Raw genomic sequence first — 21,236 nt, 5'->3', positions numbered from 1 at the left:
AAAAATAAGACTAAAAAATAAAAGTAAAAAAGAACACCCAAATCATCCACCCCACCCATCCCACCTTATTTTTCATTTAGTTTTTGTCCCCATTTTCCTACTCATCCATCCATAGACTGGATAAAAGGGAGTGTGAGCTGCAAGGTTTTCATAATCACACCGTCACTCTATGTAAGCTACATAGTTATCCAATCATCTTTAAGAATCATGGCTACTGGGTTGCAGTTTGATAGTTTCATGTATTTGCTTCTAGCTATTCCAATACACTAAAACCTAAAAAGGGATATAGTGCATGAGAATGTCCACCAGAGTGACCTCTCAACTCCATTTGAAATCTCTTAGCCACTGAAACTTCATTTTGTTTCATTTTGCTTCCCCCTTTTGGTCAAGAAGATTTTCTTAATCTCACGTTGTCGGGTCCAGGCTCATTCCTGGGAGTCATATCCTGTGTTGCCAGGGAGATTTACACCCATGGGAGTCAGGTCCCACATGGTGGGGAGGGCAGTGAATTCACCTGCTGAGTTGGCTTAGCTAGAGAGAGAGGCCACATCTGAGCAACAAAGAGGCACTCTGGAGGAGACTCTTAGGCACAACCACAAGTAGGCTTAGCCACTCCCTTGCAGCAACAAGCTTCATAAGGGCAAGTCCCAAGATCAAGGGCTCGGCGCACCAAATTGTCAGTCCTCAATGTTTGTGAGAATTTCACTAATAACCCAGGTGGGGAAGTCCAACATTTCTGCATTTTCCCTCAGCTCCTCAGGGGGGTTCTGCATATATATTTTTATTCTCTGCCCAAATTACTCTGGGATGTATCACTATTTCACACTAACCTGTACAAACCTACCAGATCTCACTCCCTATTCAAAGCTCCATGCAATCATGGTGTTTGAGTAAACTCACCATACAAGTCAAATTATTTAGTGTGCTGTAGAAGATATACATCCTGTACCATATAAACAAGGAGATCAATTTTTAAAATGATATGCATAGGTTTTTGCTAAGGCCAAGCTATAAAATAATAATAGAATATAAAATTATTTTGAAATATTTTATTAGTAACTTTTAAAAAATATTGGTCAGGCTTCTCTAACTATTTTGCATCAAGATTTAGGACTTAGAGTTATTAGGAATAAGATACATTAAAATTACTTATTTTCTTCACTGTACTGGAAATAATATGTCAGAAAATCTCACTGATTTTGACAAGTGCTCAACATAGATATTCTAATCTACAATTCAGTGTTAACTATATATAATTAAAATCATATAGATTTCCCTGTGTTGTAAGACTTCTGAAGAAAATAATTAATGTTGGACTGTTATTAAACAGGTTTTAGTATTTAATTATTGTGTTCTCAGAGAATGGAATCTTATTTTAAAGGTAATATGAGAAAATTATCATGAAAAAGACAAGACTTTACAAACATGGCATGTATTCCCAAATACTCAGAAATACTTTTAGGATTTTCCATCCTTGGGATTATCAATGCAATTGGGTTTATAAGTGCATCATGTATGCACTTTTATTATTTCTTCCGAAGTTCAAATCAGTAGTTTTTAACCTAGGGTCCATGGTGGGGCTTTGGAATCTGTCTTCTAAAATTGTATAGTAATTGGTTTGTGTGTGTGTGTGTGTGTGTGTGTGTGTGTGTGTGTGTGTGTTTTCCTAGCAAGAAAGTGCATTCTTCTCATTCAGATCTTGGATAGAACCATGAAAGCTTAAGATACACTGACTTTTTAAATCAACATGTAAAATAGCTCTTACATTTGAAGGTGATGTAACATGGGAAGTATACTGGCATTATGGAGTAGAATCATGATTTTAAATGATTTTGACAAGGTTGTAATGTGAAACCAAACTAATAAGATACATTTCAACATGAACAAATGTAAAGTCTAGCCTTTATGGTTAAAAACTAGTTGAATAATTGTAGTACAGAAAAGTCTGTTTGAGTAGCCATTCATCAAAAAAAAAAAAAAGATTTAAAGACTTTTGTCCACTAGAAGTTCCATAAGCAACTAGTGTGAAGAGGATGCTAAACAAAAATAATACTAAACCAAACAAACAAAAAAGCCTAAGTTAGTTGTGGGCAGCCATTTTGAAATATTTAGTTCAGAACAAGGGGTGTAAATTCAGACCAGGATTAAAATTCTATGTTTAATTTTTATAGCATTTATTTTTCCGGAAGTAGTATTTGTTCATTGTGCAATTTGGTAAATTTTGCAAAGACATAAACCAAAAAATAAACACCATATAAGTTCAGATTGAGCCATCCATTTTAAATTGGAAGGTCTTCAGAAGAGAGACAGTAAAGTCAACAACATAAATGATTTGGGGAATGTATATGTTTAACCTGCAGAAAATATATTTCAGATAGAAAACGTATTTGTGTTTAAAAATTTAAAAGATGCTTATGATCAGTAATTGTGAGTCCTCCAACTTCATTCTTCTTTTTCAAGATAGCTTTAACTATTCAGGGCCCCTTACCCTTCCATATAAATTTGATGACTGGCTTTTCTATTTCTGCAGAGAAGATGGAATTTTGATTGGGATTGTATTGGGAATCTATAAATTGCTTTGAGTAGTATTGACATCTTAACAGTATTTAGTCTTCCAATTCATGAACATGGAACGTCCTTCCAAATTGATTCTTTGAGTTCTTTTAGCAATGTTTTATAGGTTTCTGCACACAAGTCATGTATACCTTCTTCAGATTTATTCCTAGATATTTAATTCTTTTAGTTGTTATTGTAAATGGAATTTTTAATTGATTCTTTCCTCTGTTCATTGCTTGTGTATAGAAACACTACTGATTTGGGGGTGTTGATCTTGTACCTCATCACTTTGCTGAATTTATTTATTAGCTCTAGAAGTTTTGTTGTGAATTTTCCAGGATTTGCTGCATATAGGATCATGTCATCTTCAAAGATGGAAAGATTTACTTCTTCCTTTCCAATTTGGATGCCTTTTATTTCTTTTTCTTGCCTAATTTCTCTGGCAAGAAATTCTATTAACGTAATGTTGAATAACAGTGGTGACAGTGAGCATCCTTGTCTTGTTCCCGATCTCAGAGATAAAAGGCACCTTATCAAAATTAAAAACTTTTGTTTCTAAAGGACTTTATCATAAAAGTAAAACAACAGCAATGGTAGAAAATATATGGAAACCACCTATCCAATAAAGGATTAACATCTATATATATAAAGAAATCCTTCAACTTAACAACAAAAAGACAACCTAATTAAAAAATGAGCAAAAGACGTGAACAGACATCTCTCCAAAGAAGAAATACAAATGACCAGAAAGCCCTTGAAAATATGTTCATCATAATTAGCCATCAGGGAAATGCAAATCATAACCATGCAATACCATTTCATACTGATTAGAATGGCTGCTGTTTAAAAAAAGTGCAAAATAACAAGTGCTAAAGAGGATGCCAAGAAATAGGAACACTCATTCATTGTTGGTGGCAGTGTAAATAGTGCATCCATCCACTGCAAAAGACAACTGGTGATTCCTCAGAAATCTGTAACTATCATATGAACCAAAAATCCAACTATTAGGTATATATCCAAAAGAATTGAAAGCAGAAACTCGAACAGATATTTGCACACCAATGTTCATAGCAGCATTATCACAGTTGCCAAAAGATGGAAGCAACCCAAGTGTCCATCGGCTGATGAATGGATAAATAAAATATTGTATATACATACAATGGGATATTATTCAGCAGTAAGAAGGAATGAAGTCCTGATATATGCAGTGAACATGGATGAACATTGAAGACAGTATGTTGAGTGAAATAAGCCAGATACAGAAGGATAAATATGGCATGATCTCACTGTTTTGAAACAGTGAGCAAACTCATAAGCATCAGCATCTAGAATACAGATTTCCAGGGGACGGTAAGGTAAGGCTTAAAATGTTCAGGATTCCTATTTGAAATGACGGAAATGTTTTGGTAATAGATGGTGGTGATGGTAGCACAACATTGTGAACACCATTAACAGCACTGAAATATATATCTGAATATGATTAAAACGAGAAATGTTAGATTGTATAGATGGCAACAATAAAAATTTTAAAATTTTTATGGAACTACACTGCACAAACAGTGAACCATAAGTTAAACCATGGACTTTAATTAAAAGTACAATTATAAAAATGTACTATCATCAGTTATAACAAATGTTCCACACTAATGCAAGGTACTGGTGGTGAGGTGGTATGTGGGAATCCTGTGTTTTATGCATGTTTGTTTCGTAAACCCACAATTTCTCTAATTAAAAAAAAGAGCATTGAAATTAGAAAAAAAAAGATGCCTATAGTGAGATAATAGACACATTGTCTCATACTACAGGGAAGAACGGCAAAGTTGGGCATCACAAGCACTACAAGCATCACATTCTTGAATATAAGAATTAACTTTATGCTTGTGTTGGATGGGGGGGTAGTTTCATATCACTGCTTACTGTATGTATATTGAGGCATTTGATAAGGACAGCTTTTAATCTGCCTCTTTCTATTCCCTAGATAGAAACTGATTAATATTCTTCAAAGATATTTGACCTATTAATGAGTATATATTTCCCACATATTATAGTTTAGGTATTAAAAGTAAACTCTTTCACCTTTTTAAGTGCACGTGGTCTCTGGAGCAATATGTTTAAACCCTGACTACATGTAAGTTTAAAATAACAGATTGTCAAGCTTCACCCCAGACCTTATGAATCAGAATCAACAGGGTGTTGGGATTCTAGGACCCTATGGTTTGAAACTGCATTAATGATTTAGCATTAAGAACTGCTGTCCTACAGTTAGGTGTAAGGTGAAAGTTTTCCACTAACAGGCATATGGTCTCAGAGGGTCAACGGCCTTGGTAAATTCAGTTTGATTATCAGTAGTAACTTCCTTTCTAAGTGTTGGCTGGAACAGTGGCTCTAATTTTAGCGGCTATCAGAATCATCTGGAAGGCTTGTTAAAACAGATTGCTAGGCAGCACTCCCAGGGTTTCAGATTCATTAGGTCTAGGCAAGGCCCATGAATTAGCATTTCTTACAAGTTCCAGGTTGATGTTGCTGGTCTGGGGGCAACCCTTTGAGAATCACTGGCCTAGGATATCTAGTTACTTGCGGACAACGGTGTGTATGTGTGTGTATGTGTGTGTTTCCAGCCAAAGGTTTAAAATATTAATGCCTTGCCAATTAAAGTGTCTTGGAGATGCAAAATCTCAGGCCCCACTCCAGATTTACTGGATCATAAACTGCAAATGTGTTATTATTCCCTAGGGATCTGTATGTAATTGAAGTTTAAGAAGCATTGTTAGTGGATCCCTATATTGGGTATGAAATATGGTTCATTTCACTCTGTGAATAATTTTTTTGAAGTACATTTTCTTCTGTTTCTTTATTTTGTTGGAGTGTCTTAGAATCATGGAATCACAGAAGCTCTGCATTAAAGGATTTCTTAGTAATTCAACCCTTTGCTAGCTTCTACTCCAAATTGCTCTAATACCACCAAACTGGGTGGGGAACATGAGCAAATACATACATATACATACCATAATGATTAAAAAAATCTTTTTTTTTTAATTTTCCCAACTCTAGTGTAAATATATAATCTACCAGAAGGGATACCTGTTAAAATGGTGTATGCAATTAATATATTTTTAAATTAAGTATAATCTTTATATGTATGCATATCTTAATAGACTATGCCTTCTTCTAAGCAGAGACCTTTTCTTATTCAAAATGCCTGTCCATAATGGTTGTTCAGTAAGAGCTTTCATAATTAACCTGGTATTGGCATAGTTGTTCCAACTAAAGTACCATTTCTGCTTAATAAAGATATGTTGTATGAGCCACTGTTGTACTTTATTTTTAAAAATAAGCACAGGGTGGTAAATGGTACGTTTTGGTAAATCTGTGCATTTCTTTTGCTGGTCCCTTATTTAAAAGAAGATGAGATTTCTTCTCATCATTGCTATTTGTGAAGGTATATCAGTCAAAATGGGATTATTAATTTATCTCAATGAAAATTTGCCACCATCTCCCTTCAGTAAAGGATGTCAGTCTGGAATAACATTAAAAAAAGCACTGACAGAGCGAGTGTCAGTTTCTATAGAATGTAAACAAAATACTAATCCACATAATATGACATATAGAAAGAATATAATTTATTATTTCTTAAGAATTCAGAGAGCTCATCAGGACTTTGAAATGTCTCCAAATCATGAAACATCATTATTTGTTACTTTTTTTTTTTCCTTTCTGTTGACTTGGGTTTATCATACTGTGGTCATTTGATACTTCTTGTACTGATGGAACAAAGTATACTTACTTAACACATATCATGTGGTTTCAAAAACTCTGTGGCTTTCTTTATACAACCATATCCTTTCTACCTTTTCCTACCTAGTTAACGTTTACTTGCTATTCATGCTCCACTCAGGTGTCCTCTCCTTTGAAAAACCTTTCATGAAATCCAAAATCAGTTTGTGTTTCTTCTCTAGGCTTAAAAAAGTCCTTTTTTTATAGCTCAGTCCACCTATTAAATGCTCATTAGATCCTAATGGAAACATCCATTTGTGTGCCAATCTCATCCACTAGACCAGAGATCAGCAAACTATAGCCCACAGGTCAAATCCAGTCTACCACCTGCTTTTGTATGACCCAAGAGCTGAGAATATTTTTTACATTTTTAGAATGTTACTTTTTAAATATTTATATAAATACCTACATGATATCCTCAATTTTGCCTCTTGGTGTGCAAAACCTAAATATTTACTGCCTGACTCTTTACAGATACTGTTTCTTGTCCCCTGCACTATACCATAAACTCCTCAAATTAGGGCTAGGTATTGCATTCCTGACCTCTAAAAGAAGGTCTGTCAGTTATGCATTATGCTCCTGGAACCGAACTCCAGGAACCTGAACTAAAAATACGAACTGAATTTTCACTCTAATGTTGGTCTGATTATTCAGTCACGAGATCTTTTTCCAATGGCATTGTAAAAGTCAACTCTCACTAAATCAATGACAAATAACCCAGATATCAGTGGTTTGTAAAAGCAAAGGTTTATTTGATTGTGGTTTCGTGGTCGCTCACATCATCTCTAATCAGTTCTGATCTTCTTTCTGGGATCCAGGCTTAAGGAGTAGTCCAGATTTAAGACCTGCCCTTCCTGTGTTAGAAGGAAAAGAGAAAAGGCTGAGTAATGGTTATGGCTTCTGCTGAGACGTGCTCTATATCACTCCCTTACATTCCACTGGTTAAAGCAAGTCACTTGGCCAAGCCCAACATCAATGGTAGAGGACATGTCCTCCTCCCTAGGGAGGTGCTCAAAAACACATAACAAAGAGTGGGAAAGCATAATCTTCTGGCTCAGTTGTCTATTGGTTTGTATCAGACTACCCAAAACCTAGTGACTTAAAACACCAATTTACTATTATTTCTCAGAGGTCTGTGGATTGACTTGGTTCAGTTGGGCAGTCCTTGCTTCAGGGCCCTTCTACAGTTGCAGCCATAATGTAGCTGAGGTTGGAGTTTTCTTAAGGCTCAACTGGGCTGGATGTCCAATATGACTCCTTTGCTCATATGGCTGATGCCTCAGTTTTCCTCCGTATGGCCCTTTTCTCCAGCAGAATAGCCTGGACTTATCAAAAGAGTCAAGAAAGGACACTGCCAGTCCTCTTAAAACCTAGGCCTGGAAGTGGTATAGCATCGTTGCTGCTGCATCTGATTGGTCAAAGCTGTTATGGACAACCCAGATTCAAGGGAGGGAAGGAATATTTGTGATGTCTTCAAGGGGTGAAAGGAATTGATGGTGGCCAATTTTGGAGACAAGCTTCCACATCCTCTTAAACGGTGAGGATGCAAGTAATTGGGAACAATAAAAAAATATTCCACAGCCATGCTGATAAATATGAATTGCTGTTATTTTCATGTGTTCCCACTAAGTGTGTATTAATTCAATGTGCTTAATAATATAACGCCATTACTTTTTCCCATTTATAGAATTGGGGGAAAGAATGGTAAGAGGCAGTGCTGGAAGAAAATGGTTGTGAGAAGGCATACCTTGTATGGTACCACCCCATCCTTTTTTTCCAAAGCTTTCTCTAAAATTCTGTGTGCTTGTGGCATTTTATATATATATGTATATATAATTAATTCAGTTTTTCAGTGGTAATTCAGAACTGTGTCAGATTTGAATCATATGTAGCTCTTCTCTTTTCAGCGTGCTAACCCTCTAAATTTTCATCCTCTTCCAGATTTAGAATGGAAATCTTTTGGAGTCTAGCTCTAGATCCTGGGTGGCAAGCTTCTGTGTGTCACGTCATGCCTGCCATTCATTTAAAGGCTTATTTATGGTTAGCAGGAGAAATTCGGGCAGCATAACTAAATGGAGAGATTTACTATTTAATAAGGCAAACTTACTTGGAAAAGACAGAAGGACTTGTCCAGTAACACCACCGCAGTGTGTCATATTATGTTTGGCATGATGTGGAATCATGATCTGTGTTTTTGGATTTTACTGGATGAAATCCCTATTAGAAATAGTCTGAATCATTTGGCTTGTTTGAATGACACAGTTGTTGCTGAAAGGTCAAACCATGAAAGAACACAGCCATGATCTTAAATTGGGTGTGGAGAGAGGGATGAAGGGAGGCTCACTTCAGTTTATCGAATTAAAACAAACAGGCAGCCGCCACCCAATGAAACAGACACGTGCCGGAGTCACAGATATGTGTTGAAATCTTTTAAAAGTTCTGTCCTCACATGGAAGCAATGCCAGTTACTGTCAATACATCTTTAATAAAAATGTGGATTTTTATTAAGGTCAAAAGCCATTAAATATTCTAAATGCTTTAACTGGTAAATGATAAATTTTCTTCAAGATAATTTTGCCAGGTCTAACTATGTTCTTTCTGCTATAGCTATAACTGTTCTGCATGGTGGGCTGATTTTCTGAGGTTTCATGAAGTCTGGAAGGAAGAAGAGCTAAAATTTTTCAGTGCAATATAAAATAGGAGAGAGAGGCTTAAGTAATAGCTTCTAGAAGTCATTTGCAACTTAAAATTAAGTATATCTCAGTTTGGAGTGTGTTATGCTACTCAATTGATTAAGGAACATAATTTCCTCCATAATCTAGCCCAAAAGTCAGCAAACTTTCTCAGTAGTATTGCAGGCTTATTATAGAAAGTATTGTAGCCTTTATGGACAATAAGGTCTCAGACTCAACTACTCAACCCTGCCTTTGTAGCAGAAAGCAGCCAGAAACAACATATAAACAAAGGGGTATGGTGTGTTCCAATAAAGCATTTTTACATAAACAGACAGTGGGTGGTTTGGGCCTACGTACAGACAACCCTTCATCTAGTCCCATTCACCCTCCTTCAGAGACCGTGCAAACAATAAATCCTATAGAACAAGGGACTGATAATGAAAGATGACTTTGATGTTGACTTTCATAACCTGACTCAGATCCTAATTTCTACTCTACATTCATTCATTGATTCATTCATGCATCATTCATTTATTCACTGCTGATTCATTCACTCTGATTTTAAACAAAGGTTTTACTGAATGAAAACCTCACTGTGATTTGGGAGGTTTCCAGCAGCAGCAGCAGCAGCGTGATGTGATTATCAGGGGCTGCCTCCGTGTGCGCACTCACGGCCAAGCACTAAACTCTCCACTTTATGCACATTATCCTCTTTCTCTTAATAATCTTCTAGGAACTGCTCTTATTACACAGAGATTACTTGTTATCTAATTAATAATTGTCAGAGATGATTTCATTTTACCTTAAGTAACACTCATCAGTATTTACTAGAAACTGGACGCAATGCTAAGTACTTTAAAAGCATAATCTCATTTAATCCTTGCAATGTCCCTACGAGTTATATTCTTGTTATCATTTCTGTCTTTTGGTTGGGAAAACTGAGGTTCCAAGGAGTTATGCACGGATCCAGAGTTTCACACCTCATTACTCAGGGTGTTCTCAACCACCATATGATGCAAGATTTGTATTGATATTGGCCTAGCTCTGATGCAGGTGCCCTTTCCACTTTTTCCACTATGACATACTTCCTTTCCAAGTTTGATTATCCTCAGTATCCACAGAAAACTATGCAGGTGTGCTAGAATAGCAATAGAGCATCAAGGAGGAAAAGAAACTGCTAGAGATTTATCACATTCAGTCGTGGGTCCGTCACTCTGGATTATTATTGTTCCATTTCCCGAAAAAAAAAAATCCAATTAATTTGGCTGAGTTTCATATACTGCAGTCATTTCCATATTCCTCACCAGCAATTTTGCAAATTCATGCAATGGGGACAAGGCAGTCAGCTGGTGAAAAGTGACTACATCAATCATGATCTCTGAAAAATTAGCTCAAAAGAGAGTAAGAACAATAATTCTTTGAAAATGAATAACAGCATTTTCATTTCAAACTATTTTTAAAAATTTCTTAAAAAGCTTTAATGTCTTCCTAACAACCTTATAAACAAATACCCGAAACTGACCTGCCTAAGTGATTTAAAACTAATATATAATTCCACTTGAGTAAACATTCATCATGAAACAAATGAAATCAAGACGATTATTGCTATTCTAGGAAAATAGACAAACTATTTTCAACATGAATTCAATATATTAAAAGTTGCATTGAATTTTTAATACATTTTTTGTGGGCACATAAATAATTTCAATCCTAGAATTTCAAATCTTATTTTTATGATTCCCCTCCCCTCTAAGGGATATTATTTTAAAGTCTGTAATTATAAGGTATGTCAGGCAAAACAAAAGGAACTCACTTTCAGGGTTAAACCAGTTTTAAAGAATTACCTACAAGTTGCTTGTTTCATCACTTCTAAATTATTTAATCTATATATAAGAAAAACAGCGCTACCTTATATGGCTGTTAGTACGTGATAGTTTTAATTCAAAATATCTAAATGATCTTAATAATCCAGGAGTCTACAAAGAGCCTCAGATCATTCTTTGGGATCTTTGAGGAGAACTAATAAATATTATCTCTCTTCCATATCCACTATTGAACAAAGTGAGAAACAAGACAAAAGAATAAGGCAAAGGAGGGACCAAAATGTCACCTTTCTTGCAGATGAAGGCCAGGTTGAAGAATATTGCTTGGTGTAAAAATCAAAATTGCCTGCTAACAAAACCCCAGAATTAGGCAGATTTACCCCTAACTTGGAGACATATGGGAGGCTGTCCAAGTAGGGCTTAGAGCTTGCAGAAGCAGAGAAAAACAATGGTTTTTTGCAAGGTGTTTGTTCATATTCTCCCCAAACTTTCCAATTAGATTGAGTTACTCCACCTCCCCTTAGAAAGTGTAATAGGGTATAGAGACGCTTAGAATGTCACACTGCCACTACGTCTGAAGGAACATCAAAAAAGAAGAGACTCTTTTCTTGGCTAACCCTGCAGAGTTTTGTTTTCTGAAACATTGGACTTATCCAGTAAGCCCCCAAAGAACCAGGGGTCTGGCTATACCCCTGAGGAGAATATGAACAGTCATTCAGAACATTCTTTCTCCCATCTTCATGACCACCACACTACTTCTTTGAATCCTCCAGAACCACTGATAAGCCATATAGATTTTGCACCTAAAAGATTTTGAACTGGGTCAACAATGCATTACTTTAATCCATTCCTGGGCCACTATGTAATCAAGAGTGTAGATTTACCTCCTATTCTATTTACCATCTGAAATCCTGTCCTGCCACATTGTCCAATAGCATCCAATAGGCGTTATGCAAAAACAAAAGAGTGAGTGACTCTAATTATAAAATCCAAATGGCATAGATATTTGCCAAATTTTACAATAGATCTTCCATCATTAATTTCCCTGTAAAAAAATGAAAGTTCAAAGATTAGTTTGCCTTCTCAATTAAATTCCAAAAATATTCAAGTCCAAAGGAATTGAAATTCCAAATCTGGTTCTGAATCAAAAGTCCAAAATTCCATATGCTTAAGTTAAATTATAGTCCCCAAATCTTACTTTCCGTGCTATTATTTTGCTTAATCTTAGCTAAGGGATTTCCAGACATCTTGGTAGAATTGGGAATTCTTCAGCAGTTACAGTCTGAGCCTTCAGTCATCATAACTGATGTAATATAGGGTCTCAGAAGTTGTATTAATTCAACACCAGGTCTCATGATCCTCACTTTAAGAGTTTAATGAATAAATAGTAACCGAAGTGTTATCAGAGCAATGACCTCATATGCTAATTTTAGAATTGCATCCCTAGTCTCTAGAACAGTATATTCCAGGCAGAATTATCAACCTAGAATCCAGTATGTTATGTTGCCAAAGACAAGGGTGACCATAAAGTGTATGACAAACCAAGACATTTTTATTGTGAAATGGAGAACGAACTATCAGTTTTGCCAGGAAAACAGATAAAACTGGGACTGTCAGTAGCAAACCGCTGCATATAATCACCCTGGCTACCATTACTCAGCACTTTATCTTCCTGTAACTCTCATCACATTTCATTACTAGGACTTCTTTCCTGTCTGCTTTTCCCAATAAACAATAAGCTGTGTTAAGGAAGGGATTCTATTTTATACCCATTGTCTGGCTCCTAATAGGTAGCCAACATATTTGGTGAATGAGCAAAGGTATGAATGAAAATAATGTTTTAGTTTTCCTGATGGTTTTATATTTGAGCTCTAAATTTTGTGTCCAAGATGTATTTATTAATATCCTATAAAAGATGCTTTAGTGGTCAAAATAGTTGCTATGATTACCTTACCAGGTCAAACTTTTGAATAGTAATGCCTATCTATTCCCATTTCAGATGTAGTCATTTAGGCTTAAGTGTGAGATAACAATCCAGGATCTTGCCTTTGTCACAGTTTAAGAAAATTTATTTTCACTCCCAAATAAACACTGTGGATAATTTTCTGAAATTTTTAAACATATGATAATTCTAGAGCAACCCATGAGTTAGTACTTCTCTTTTATATTGAAAAACTGACTTTACTTGATGCTTTTTTTTTCTTTTTTTCCTACTGATCTTGCACTTTGAGCTCTGGCCTTCTTTGAAGAGTTTTGTTGACTGAACATATTCTTTGTAATATTGAAGAGGTGGATGATCAATTTATGCAGCAGAAATATTTTTTAGGACTAAAAGCATAAAATCAAAATAGACACTGCATTTGCTGATTACATGTCTAGGGGAGAAGCTATTTTTAATAAAGGGTAATTCACAATTAGAACTGATCCACGTTACTGTACTTCCACAATATACTCAGGAAATAGTCTACTACCAACTACATCATTGTAAGGCCCTAGCAATTAAACTTGAGAACTTTCTTTTGTGGTAATTTATTTAGTAAATAAATATGAAATAAAGATGTCTACCCTCAGTAGAATTTAATTTTGGAATAAAAGTAATTTGTTTTCTTGTCAAGCAATCCAAATTTTGCAAAAGAATGAAAATTATGATGATAACATGTTTTTTAAAGTTTAAAAAATATTCCTACAAATCTGTTCCTTTGTGATTTAAGAAATCTAATATATTTCTCCATAAGGTCTGTATCACTTTTTTTAGAAAGGAACTTTTAATGTGGTCAAAGCAATGAATATTACACAGTGATCTTAGAATAATCAGTTCTCTTAGTGAGGAATCAAAGGAAATACTTTAATAAGAATCATTTGAGCAATCACAATAACTGACAGATGGTTGGAGATAGGAACACAATGAATTTTTTTCCAGCTCTGATTATAAGGACACCAAAACCAGAACCCTGTTCACAAGCTAGACCATCAAGTGTGGTATATATCAAAATTGTGTCCTCTCTTTTTTGAAGAAACCTTATTAGCTCTCTGGAGGGCTAAAAATGGAAGTAGCTATTTATATTATATTTATTAAAGCAATGATTATTTAACAATGTTTAATAAATCCAGGGAAATTATCATTGCACACTTTTCATTAGAGATGTCCTACACACCATTTCAAAATGGACTTTTATAGAATTATTGGAAAATATTTTTAAAAGAAGTTATTAATGGGATGGGCTATTCAGAATATCTACTGGTACTCTCCCAGTGAAAGGTGTATTTGGTAAAGGAACAGGACAATCCATTTTCTATGCCCAGTACTCCCCATGGGCAAGACCAACATTAATGCCATAATTGTCTTGCACATTTGAATTAAATAGTTCAGCACTTACTTTTTTTTTTGCTTTTTTTTAATCTTTTTACTAACTTTCATATATTAACCTCTATTTCTTTATTATGTTTTGATAATTACTCTAAGTGAAACATAGTCATTCTAATTACAGGAAATATGTTCCCCCAGCACCAAACCCAGTGTCCTTATTTATGACAATTGATTGAACTCTCATCCCAAAGTTACTTCTCTGTATTAAGGTGTTTCTTTAAAGGCAAGAAGTAAATTTGATGAAGTCCAATTTATTTATTTTTCTTGTATGATTGTATTTTGGTGTCATGTCTGACAACTTTTGCCTAACCCTTGGTCACGAAAATTTTCTGCTTTATTTTCATCTAAAAGTCTTATAGTTTTACTTTTAGATCTATGATCTATTTTAAGTTAATTTTGGTACAAGATGGGATGTTTAGTTCAAGGTTCATTTTTTTTTTTTTTTTGCATATAGAAGTCTGATGGTTCCCAACCAGTTTGTTGAGAAAACTGTCCTTTTTCCATTGAATTTACTTTATATACTTGGAAAACTCAATAGCCTTGCATATGTGGGTCTGTTTCAGGACTCCAATTTGTTCTATTGATCTATGAACCCATTCCCTCATCAATGCTTTTCTTCTTGATTATTGTGTCTTTATAGTAGTTCTTAATATCAGGCAGCTTGATTCCTCTGGCATTCTTCTTTTTTATCTGTTTTTTTTTTTCAGTTTTTTTTTTTTTTCTCTGTGTTTCATTTTGGTAGTTTCTGTTGCTATCTCTTTGAGTTCACTAATCTTTTCTTCTGCAATGTCTGATCTGCTCTTAATCTCATCCAATATATTTTTGTTGCAGTCATTGCTATTTTCATCACTAGAAGTTTGATTTGGACCTTTCAAAAATCCTTTATGTCTTTTCTTTGCACACCTTAGCTATTCTCCAGTGTCTCTTAGTTTCCTAATTTCATTATTTGTGTCATTTCTGGGTCAATATTGATTGATTTTTATCTTTATTATAGATTGTAGTGCTATTCTGCTTCTTTGCATGCATAGTAATATTTTACTGGATACCAAACATTGTGAATTTTACCTTCTTAGATGCTGTGTGTTTTTACTCCCCTTTAAATATTCTTGAATTTGGTCTTGGACAAAATTAACTTCCTTGCAGTTTTTTTAAATTTTGCTTTTTTTAGTTTTTATTTTTAAAAACAAACACTTCCCTTTTGGATTTTGTTTGTAATTTCTGTTAGATGGAACCAGGTCATTATTTAGTCTAGGGCTAATTAGTTCATACTAATGAAGCAAAACAATTCTGAGTTCTCTACACAATGCCTCTCTATACCATCCTTTCTGTATTAACTCTGAATTTTACCACTTCAATCAAGCACTTTTTTTTTCTGGGTTTTAAGTAGTTTATTAACATGAATATGTTGATCATTTTTCTGTTTAAGACCTGAAGGGGACACCGTGGGAGACCTCTGGATTCTCTCTATGCATCTGTCTCTTCTCCAGTTCTCCGCCCTGTGGACTCTAGCCACCGTGGCATCCTTGGTCTCCCAGTTCCAAATCCTCAGCATCAGTTCACTTGGATTCCCCTCTCTGTGCCAGAGCCTGGCAGTTTTCCCCATGGAATAAGTTAAGGCAGTCTTAGGGCCTAAATCATTTGTTTCTTTCCTCTAAGAATCATTGTCCTTCATTGTTTTATGTACAAGACTGTGAGAACCATTGTTTCATTTATTTTGTTCAGTTTCAAGTTGTTTTACAAGGGAGGGTAAATCCAGGCACTATTGTTCCATCTTGGCTGGAAGCAGAAATCTATGAATATATTTTTGATATTTGTTTTCCACTAGATGGGTATTTTATCTATTACTCTGTTCCTTGGCTATCTTGTGAACCCTGTTTGACCTTGGTTCCAGTCTACAATCTATTTTTAAAACAGAGAACTTCCTAATATGATAGTATTGTTTGGTGTCTCTTTGTTTTAAGATAATTTCCAATAGTGTGAATAAGGGTGCACTTTTCTGCTGTGATTATTCAGAGTATGTATACCAACTTTTCTTTAAAATCTCTACATAAAAGTTAACATCGAGCAGCTGGTATTTTATAAAATGATGATGCTAGACATGAGGTTTGGATAGGAAGTGGAGGCGAATACTATATTTGTTTGAATGTGCATGGGATTTTAATTAAGCTAAAATTAAGCATGCTAGAAATTGTCCAGGAAGCTGATGACTTTCGATCTTACTCTTACAAAATTCTTGGCTGGGAGACCCTATGACCAAAATACTAAGAAATGAATTTTTATCTACAGTGCTCTGACCAGAAGAAACCTGAACACTCTGCCCCCCACCCTCAAAAAGATGCCCTGACTCAAGAAAAAAGTGCTTCCTGCTTTGCCCACAGTAGAGCTGTAACAGTTAATAGGAAGTCTTCCATTCACTTATTGATGATCTACCAGTGCTTTAACCCAGGGAAACTGTGAGAGATAAACAAAAAAATTCTTAACATATCTCAAAAATTAATAACTAACTAGCATAGGAAGATATGAATAGTTAAAAGTACATTTCTCATACAATATCTCTGAAATCTTAATAACAGCCATTACTTGTGAGTATTGGTGTACCCATTTATCTCACATTTATCAGATCAGGAATAAGATGCAAAATTAAGTTATATTTAAGCAAATGCCTCTGGCCATAACCCTGTGCCATTCCATCTCAGCGGTTCAGGAAAATTACACACACACACACACACACACACACAGTGGTTCTAGCAATAATTATTCTATTTCTAAAAAAACAAATAAGCAAACAAATGAAAAATGTGTTTAAGACAGTCCATGAAAAGTGTATACATATAAGAGTCCATTTTCTCCTCAGGATTCTCATGCATAATTTATTCATTTGGCTAGAAATATAAAGTTTTCATATGAAGTTCCAGATATACTTTCTTATCATCATCCATTGAAGTATTTAAAATTAAGAAAAGTAACAATCATAAGTAAGATACAACCGAGTAAAATGTCGCATTATGCTTGTTTTAGTTCCTAGCTGCTAACAGAAGTACCACAATATAGGTTGGTTTAACCACAGGAATTTCTCGGTTCATGGTTTCAGGGAATAGAAAGCTTGTTTCCTCCCAGGGTCAGTATCTTCTGGCCACTGGTAATCTTTGCGGTTCCTGGCTTTGCTGTCAAATGGCAATGTACAAGGTGATCTATTCTCCTTTCTCTTCTGACTTTCACTGACTTCGGGCTCTGGCTGCTCCCCAGGGCAGCTCTCTCTGTGACCTTCTCTGTAAGACTTCCGGTAATGGAATCAAGACCTGTTCCGGTTTGCTAATGCTGCCAGTATGCAAAATACCAGAAATGGATTGGCTTTTGTAAAGGGGGTTTATTTGATTACAGAGTTAGTCTTAAGTCCATAAAGTGTCCAAGCTATGGCATCAATAATCAGGTACCTTCACTGAAGGAAGGCCAATGGTGTCCGGAAAACCTCTGTTAGCTTGGAAGGCACGTGTCTGGCATCTGCTTGCTCCCAGGTTGTGTTTCAAAATGGTGTTCTACCAAATGTCAGCTTTCAATGGCCATCTTCAAAATGTGTCTCTCAGCTGTAGCATCTCTGAAGTCCTTCTGTTTCTGAGCTTTTATAGGGCTCCAGTAATTAAATCAAGACCCATGCTGAATGGGCAGGGCCACACCTCCATGGAACTAATCTATTCAAAGGTATTACCCACAGTTGGGTGGGTCACATCTCCATAGAAACAACCTAATCCAACTGTCCCACAAGATTGGATTAAAAGACCATGGCTTTTTCTTGGTGGACGTAATATATCCAAACTGGCATAAGACCCATCCTGAATCAATTGGGCCACACCTTAACTGAAGTGACCTCATCAAAAGGTCCTATTTGCAATGGTTCACACCAACAGGAATGGATTAAGAGTAAGAACATTTTTTTTCTGGGGTACATAACTCCAAGCCACTGCAATGCTTTTACTTTGTTTCCCTCTAAAAGTTATTATTTCTTTCCCTAATCTTACCCAAGTGTTCTCTGAAGACTTAGAAGCTTGAAAGCTCCAAGTCATCTCCACAGAAGTTATTCATTAGAATCAATATCTAGTCCCACAAATTACCTGATGCTGTTCTAAGTGCTGAGGTTACAAAGATTAATAAGTCTGGCCCTAGCCACAAGTATCTTCAGTTATGTTGGGGGAATAGACACATAAGACAGTACCATCAGGTGTCATCAGAGCTTAGAAGTAAAACATGCTATCTTGCCAGATGGAGGTGTGCATTGGGAATTTCTGGAGGTGTCTTACGTCATCATGAGAAATAAGCTCATTAAAGGAGGTGATGGAAGAAATTTCAGATTTAGAATTGGACTCTGAGATGAGATTAGTTGGGGTAAACTTGAAAAAAGAAAGGAGGAGAAACTATCATAAGATGCGTTAGGGAAATACAAGACATTCTCAGTACAGTAGCATAAGGACAGTCCTAGAAAATGAGGATGAAGAGAAAGATAGGACCTATGTATTTTAAGGTAAAAAAAAAAAATGGACTTTCTCCTCTAGCTAATAGGAATTAAAGGCTTTAAGAGTGAAACAAGGTGATTTTATTTTCCTTTAAACTAGGTCAGGGGTGGGCAAACTGCAGCCCCTGGGCCAAGTCTAGCTAGCAACCTATTTTGTAAATAGAGTTTTAATGAAAGTCTGCCATACCCATTTATTTACATATCATCTATGGCTGCTTTAGCACGACAAAGGCAGAGTTGAGGAGTTGCCACACAGATCTTATGCCTGGCAGAGCCTAAAATATTTACTGTCTGGCTCTTGACGGAAAAAAATCTGCTGACCCTGACTACATCACTTTCTCACAGAATATCTCAGCCTTGGCACTGTTGACATTTTGGACCAAATAATTCTTTGTCACTGTGAACTGTCCTGTGCATTGTAGAATATTTAGTGACACCTCTGACCTCTACCACTAGATGCCTGGAGCACCACCCTCCAAGTGGTCCAAAAATGTCTCTGGCATTGCCAAATGTCCCCTAGAAAAGCAAAGTCACCCCTGATTTGGAACCACTTCTAGCAACCAGGTGGATTTTGGTTTCAAGTAAGCATGATTGTAGCTGAAATTAGAACAGTGAAAATTTGAACTGACCAAAGGGGCAAGCATGAAAACTGGTATTTTGAATCATTTGGATCTGTGGCTTGGGAATCATAGATGTGTGGCTTCAGACAGATGAAAAGTGAAGATGACTGCTAGATGCCCAGCTTAGGTTATAGGACAGGTGATGGCCCTTAACTGAGATAAGAAATAGAGGAGAAGCAGGTTCGAGGCAAAGATAATGAGTTCAGTTTTGGATGAGGTGGATGTAAAATCCTGTGAGATGTCAAGGTAGAGAAGCCCAATAAACGGTTGAATATAAGAAAATCTAGCAGAAGATGTATACTTGAATGTCACTTGAACGTGGCTGGTATTTAAATCCAGGATGAGAGATAAGAACCAATGTGATCCAAAGGGTTTTTACTGCAGAAAGACCTAGAAGATAGGACTAAAAATGCCCACTGTGTCTTCCAATTCAGGAATCATTTACTGAGGGTGCTGGGGGTGCTGGGTAAAAGAAGGGAATGAATAGTTAAGAACTTTTGAAAAATATGATTAGAAAAAGATAAACAAGAAGGTAAAGTGTCAATGGTCAGTAACTCCATGATCTCTAAGAAAAGTATAAGTGGGAGTCACTACTTAATGCTGGTCAGAAAGGTTTCCCTGAAGAGTGAAAATGAGCAATAAGCTTTGCTTAAATGTTTTATAAGGGCAGACTTCTTATAAACCTCTAAATGGGTGCAGATATTGCACTTGGTGAGGGGAGGGCAATTATAATAGCATGAGAGGGTTTTCTTGGGCACCAGTATCACACGAAATATTTACAATAATCTGTAGAAAAGACGGAGTGGATGGAGATTAAGCTATTGTTAAGTCATAGCTTGCATCTCTCTCTAATTTTCAGAATATAAATCTATGGTCATATGCTGTATATTCTTTCTGTAGCAGCACATATTATGCATTACATATAAACATAGGATTTAAGTTTATGCATTTTCTCATTTTCACTGATGATCCATTCAGCAGTTCCTGTTTTTAGTGGAAATGGTTTTAAATGAATTGGCCACAGACTTCTTTTAATAGCACCCAACCAGACAGAGTAGAGGAAGACACATATAAAGAAAAATGGGTATTTTTTAAAAAAAATTTAAACATTCCAAATGAATAAGAGGAAAAGAGAGCTATTAGGTAACAATTATATAAGGCAAAATGTCTGGAAATGAAAAGATAGCATTGTTAATTTCTTGCTTTGGTTTCTTTTGTATGGAGATGGATGGCACTAATACAACTAACCTCTTGGCTGATATGGGGAAGGTTAGTGAGAAACTTGGCAATGACTTTGACCTCATACATGGTGACCATATGCTAATTAGATAAAAATTGCCGATAACCCTAATGTAAATTAAATAGAAATAAACATAATAAATGAATGGCTATGAATAATTGCTTGACTTTTACACTGATGACTAATAAAACATGCTATGTGGTGGCACAATCACTAGTTTTTATATGTTTGCATAAGAAGAGGGTCACTGGCAAATCAAACACCCATGAACATTAATATAGCAGATGTTTTAGGAATAGAAATATGAAATTCATAGAATATTCTCTGTCTCAGAAACCAGAGAAGATAGAAAATGTTGGTGTCTTTATAAATATTGGTTGACTGTATTCTTTAATTCTTTCTGAAATTGCCAAACATAACTAAGTTCAAATACCAAATACCAAGTCTTTATTCACAACTTGTCACACACTTTTAAAAGTGGATGTTCAAAGGAAAGTTTCATCACTGTTAAAATAACATTATCTAGTTTCAGTACCAGGCTCCTTTTGAGATAATTTTAATTTCCTTCTTAATTTGTTCATAATTTGATAACCAACTATAATGACAGTGGTATTCTGACCAGGATATTCATATGGTAGTAAGTAGCTCAATTCAGTATCTGAAATAGGCATAAA

The 21,236-nt window shown here is 35.6% G+C and overlaps 1 protein-coding gene and 1 long non-coding RNA gene across 3 annotated transcripts in view; one reads left to right on the top strand and one right to left on the bottom strand.

Annotated features, from left to right (window-relative positions):
- The window catches only part of MYO16 (myosin XVI), a 580,757-nt gene that overhangs the window by 433,209 nt on the left and 126,312 nt on the right, over positions 1-21,236 (top strand). The gene's annotated exons all lie outside the window — the stretch shown is intronic.
- The window catches only part of LOC119507295, a 175,582-nt gene continuing 161,422 nt past the window's right edge, over positions 7,077-21,236 (bottom strand). For both annotated transcript variants that reach the window (XR_005211190.1, XR_005211189.1), the window contains one exon: positions 7,077-7,184. This is a non-coding gene — a long non-coding RNA (uncharacterized LOC119507295). The remainder of the gene's footprint in view (positions 7,185-21,236) is intronic.

Source organism: Choloepus didactylus, chromosome 12, assembly GCF_015220235.1.
Source record: "Choloepus didactylus isolate mChoDid1 chromosome 12, mChoDid1.pri, whole genome shotgun sequence".
NCBI classification, from domain to species: domain Eukaryota; kingdom Metazoa; phylum Chordata; class Mammalia; order Pilosa; family Megalonychidae; genus Choloepus; species Choloepus didactylus.
The sequence above is the reverse complement of the archived record's forward strand: the minus strand, read 5'-3'. Positions and strand labels throughout refer to the sequence as shown.